The sequence below is a fragment of the Procambarus clarkii genome, unplaced genomic scaffold (genome assembly GCF_040958095.1).
Source record: "Procambarus clarkii isolate CNS0578487 unplaced genomic scaffold, FALCON_Pclarkii_2.0 HiC_scaffold_133, whole genome shotgun sequence".
In the NCBI taxonomy this organism is placed as follows: domain Eukaryota; kingdom Metazoa; phylum Arthropoda; class Malacostraca; order Decapoda; family Cambaridae; genus Procambarus; species Procambarus clarkii.
The window spans coordinates 381279-386384 of record NW_027189166.1 but is presented as its reverse complement, the minus strand read 5'-3'; positions in this window follow the sequence as shown (position 1 = coordinate 386384).

Below are 5106 nucleotides of genomic sequence, written 5' to 3'. Positions count from 1 at the left end.
GTGTAGCCACAAGGCACCCTGTAGTGTGAGTGTAGCCACCAGGCACCCTGTAGTGCGAGTGAAGCCACTAGGCACCCTGTAGTGTGAGTGTAGCACACTAGGCACCCTTAGTGTGAGTGTAACCACCAGGCAACCCTGTAGTGTAAGTGTAGCCACCAGGCACCCTGCAGTGGAGTGAAGCCTCCAGGCAGCCTGTAGTTCGAGTGTGCCACCAGGCACCCTGTAGTGCGAGTGTAGCCACTAGGCACCCTGTAGTGTGAGTGTAGCCACCAGGCAACCCTGTAGTGCGTGTGTAGCCACTTGCACCCTGTAGTGTGAGTGTAGCCATAGGCAGCCTGTAGTGTGAGTGTAGCCACCAGGCACCCTGTAGTGCGAGTGTAGCCACCAGGCAGCCTGTAGTGTGAGTGTAGCCACCAGGCAGCCTGTAGTGTGAGTGAAGCCACTTGGCACCCTGTAGTGTGAGTGTAGCCACTAGGCACCCTGTAGTGTGAGTGTAGCCACCAGGCACCCTGTAGTGTGAGTGTAGCCACCAGGCAGCCTGTAGTGCGAGTGTAGCCACCAGGCACCCTGTAGTGTGAGTGTAGCCACCAGGCACCCTGTAGTGTGAGTGTAGCCACCAGGCACCCTGTAGTGTGAGTGTAGCCACCAGGCACCCTGTAGTGTGAGTGTAGCCACCAGGCACCCTGTAGTGTGAGTGTAGCCACTAGGCACCCTGTAGTGTGAGTGTAGCCACCAGGCACCCTGTAGTGTGAGTGTAGCCACCAGGCAGCCTGTAGTGCGAGTGTAGCCACCAGGCACCCTGTAGTGTGAGTGTAGCCACCAGGCACCCTGTAGTGTGAGTGTAGCCACCAGGCACCCTGTAGTGTGAGTGTAGCCACCAGGCACCCTGTAGTGTGAGTGTAGCCACCAGGCACCCTGTAGTGTGAGTGTAGCCACCAGGCACCCTGTAGTGTGAGTGAAGCCACCAGGCAACCCTGTAGTGTGAGTGTCGCCACCAGGCAGCCTGTAGTGTGAGTGTAGCCACCAGGCACCCTGTAGTGTGAGTGTAGCCACCAGGCAACCCTGTAGTGTGAGTGTAGCCACCAGGCAACCTGTAGTGTGAGTGTAGCCACCAGGCAGCCCTGTAGTGTGAGTGTAGCCACCAGGCACCCTGTAGTGTGAGTGTAGCCACCAGGCAGCCTGTAGTGTGAGTGAAGCCACCAGGCACCCTGTAGTGCGAGTGTAGCCACAAGGCAGCCTGTAGTGTGAGTGAAGCCACTAGGCACCCTGTAGTGCGAGTGAAGCCACCAGGCACCATGTAGTGTGAGTGTAGCCACCAGGCACCCTGTAGTGTGAGTGAAGCCACCAGGCACCCTGTAGTGTGAGTGTAGCCACCAGGCACCCTGTAGTGTGAGTGAAGCCTCCAGGCAGCCTGTAGTGCGAGTGTAGCCACCAGGCAGCCTGTAGTGTGAGTGAAGCCACCAGGCACCCTGTAGTGTGAGTGTAGCCACCAGGCAGCCTGTAGTGTGAGTGTAGCCACCAGGCTCCCTGTAGTGTGAGTGTAGCCACCAGGCACCCTGTAGTGTGAGTGAAGCCACTAGGCACCCTGTAGTGCGAGTGAAGACACCAGGCACCCTGTAGTGTGAGTGTAGCCACCAGGCAGCCTGTAGTGCGAGTGTAGCTACCAGGCAGCCTGTAGTGTGAGTGAAGCCACTAGGCCCTGTAGTGTGAGTGTAGCCACCTGGCACCCTGGTGTGAGTGTAGCCACCAGGCCCCCTGTAGTGTGAGTGAAGCCACTAGGCACCCTGTAGTGCGAATGTAACCACCAGGCACCCTGTAGTGCGAGTGTAACCACCAGGCACCCTGTAGTGTGAGTGAAGCACCAGGCACCTGTAGTGTGAGTGAAGCCACCAGGCACCCTGTAGTGTGTGTGAGTGTAGCCACCAGGCAGCCTGTAGTGCGAGTGTAGCCACCAGGCACCCTGTAGTGTGAGTGAAGACACCAGGCAGCCCTGTAGTGTGAGTGTAGCCACCAGGCAGCCTGTAGTGTGAGTGTAGCCACCAGGCAGCCTGTAGTGTGAGTGTAGCCACCAGGCACCCTGTAGTGTGAGTGTAGCCACCGGGCAGCCCTGTAGTGTGAGTGTAGCCACCAGCCAGCCTGTAGTGTGAGTGAAGCCACCAGGCACCCTGTAGTGTGAGTGAAGCCACCAGGCAACCATGTAGTGCGAGTGTAGCCACCAGGCAGCCTGTAGTGTGAGTGTAGCCACAAGGCACCCTGTAGTGTGAGTGTAGCCACCAGGCACCCTGTAGTGCGAGTGAAGCCACTAGGCACCCTGTAGTGTGAGTGTAGCCACTAGGCACCCTTTAGTGTGAGTGTAACCACCAGGCAACCCTGTAGTGTAAGTGTAGCCACCAGGCACCCTGCAGTGTGAGTGAAGCTCCAGGCAGCCTGTAGTTCGAGTGTGTCCACCAGGCACCCTGTAGTGCGAGTGTAGCCACTAGGCACCCTGTAGTGTGAGTGTAGCCACCAGGCAACCCTGTAGTGCGTGTGTAGCCACTTGCACCCTGTAGTGTGAGTGTAGCCACTAGGCAGCCTGTAGTGTGAGTGTAGCCACCAGACAACCCTGTAGTGCGAGTGTAGCCACCAGGCAGCCTGTAGTGTGAGTGTAGCCACCAGGCAGCCTGTAGTGTGAGTGAAGCCACTTGGCACCCTGTAGTGTGAGTGTAGCCACTAGGCACCCTGTAGTGTGAGTGTAGCCACCAGGCACCCTGTAGTGTGAGTGTAGCCACCAGGCAGCCTGTAGTGCGAGTGTAGCCACCAGGCACCCTGTAGTGTGAGTGTAGCCACCAGGCACCCTGTAGTGTGAGTGTAGCCACCAGGCACCCTGTAGTGTGAGTGTAGCCACCAGGCACCCTGTAGTGTGAGTGTAGCCACCAGGCACCCTGTAGTGTGAGTGAAGCCACCAGGCAACCCTGTAGTGTGAGTGTAGCCACCAGGCAGCCTGTAGTGTGAGTGTAGCCACCAGGCACCCTGTAGTGTGAGTGTAGCCAGCAGGCAACCCTGTAGTTTGAGTGTAGCCACCAGGCAGCCTGTAGTGTGAGTGTAGCCACCAGGCAGCCCTGTAGTGTGAGTGTAGCCACCAGGCACCCTGTAGTGTGAGTGTAGCCACCAGGCAGCCTGTAGTGTGAGTGAAGCCACCAGGCACCCTGTAGTGCGAGTGTAGCCACAAGGCAGCCTGTTGTGTGAGTGAAGCCACTAGGCACCCTGTAGTGCGAGTGAAGCCACCAGGCACCATGTAGTGTGAGTGTAGCCACCAGGCACCCTGTAGTGTGAGTGAAGCCACCAGGCACCCTGTAGTGTGAGTGTAGCCACCAGGCACCCTGTAGTGTGAGTGAAGCCACCAGGCACCCTGTAGTGCGAGTGTAGCCACCAGGCAGCCTGTAGTGTGAGTGAAGCCACTAGGCACCCTGTAGTGCGAGTGAAGCCACCAGGCACCCTGTAGTGTGAGTGTAGCCACCAGGCAGCCTGTAGTGCGAGTGTAGCTACCAGGCAGCCTGTAGTGTGAGTGAAGCCACTAGGCACCCTGTAGTGTGAGTGTAGCCACCTGGCACCCTGTAGTGTGAGTGTAGCAACCAGGCCCCTGTAGTGTGAGTGTAGCCACCAGGCACCCTGTAGTGTGAGTGTAGCCACCAGGCAGCCTGTAGTGCGAGTGTAGCCACCAGGCAGCCTGTAGTGTGAGTGTAGCCACCAGGCAGCCTGTAGTGCGAGTGTAGCCACCAGGCAGCCTGTAGTGTGAGTGAAGCCTCCAGGCAGCCTGTAGTTCGAGTGTGTCCACCAGGCACCCTGTAGTGCGAGTGTAGCCACTAGGCACCCTGTAGTGTGAGTGTAGCCACCAGGCAACCCTGTAGTGCGTGTGTTGCCACTTGCACCCTGTAGTGTGAGTGTAGCCACTAGGCAGCCTGTAGTGTGAGTGTAGCCACCAGGCAACCCTGTAGTGCGAGTGTAGCCACCAGGCAGCCTGTAGTGTGAGTGTAGCCACCAGGCAGCCTGTAGTGTGAGTGAAGCCACTTGGCACCCTGTAGTGTGAGTGTAGCCACTAGGCACCCTGTAGTGTGAGTGTAGCCACCAGGCACCCTGTAGTGTGAGTGTAGCCACCAGGCAGCCTGTAGTGCGAGTGTAGCCACCAGGCACCCTGTAGTGTGAGTGTAGCCACCAGGCACCCTGTAGTGTGAGTGTAGCCACCAGGCACCCTGTAGTGTGAGTGTAGCCACCAGGCACCCTGTAGTGTGAGTGTAGCCACTAGGCACCCTGTAGTGTGAGTGTAGCCACCAGGCACCCTGTAGTGTGAGTGTAGCCACCAGGCAGCCTGTAGTGCGAGTGTAGCCACCAGGCACCCTGTAGTGTGAGTGTAGCCACCAGGCACCCTGTAGTGTGAGTGTAGCCACAGGCACCCTGTAGTGTGAGTGTAGCCACCAGGCACCCTGTAGTGTGAGTGTAGCCACCAGGCCCTGTAGTGTGAGTGAAGCCACCAGGCAACCCTGTAGTGTGAGTGTAGCCACCAGGCAGCCTGTAGTGTGAGTGTAGCCACCAGGCACCCTGTAGTGTGAGTGTAGCCACCAGGCAACCCTGTAGTGTGAGTGTAGCCACCAGGCAGCCTGTAGTGTGAGTGTAGCCACCAGGCAGCCCTGTAGTGTGAGTGTAGCCACCAGGCACCCTGTAGTGTGAGTGTAGCCACCAGGCAGCCTGTAGTGTGAGTGAAGCCACCAGGCACCCTGTAGTGCGAGTGTAGCCACCAAGGCAGCCTGTGTGTGAGTGAAGCCACTAGGCACCCTGTAGTGCGAGTGAAGCCACCAGGCACCATGTAGTGTGAGTGTAGCCACCAGGCACCCTGTAGTGTGAGTGAAGCCACCAGGCACCCTGTAGTGTGAGTGTAGCCACCAGGCACCCTGTAGTGTGAGTGAAGCCTCCAGGCAGCCTGTAGTGCGAGTGTAGCCACCAGGCAGCCTGTGTGTGAGTGAAGCCACCAGGCACCCTGTAGTGTGAGTGTAGCCACCAGGCAGCCTGTAGTGTGAGTGTAGCCACCAGGCTCCCTGTAGTGTGAGTGTAGCCACCAGGCACCCTGTAGTG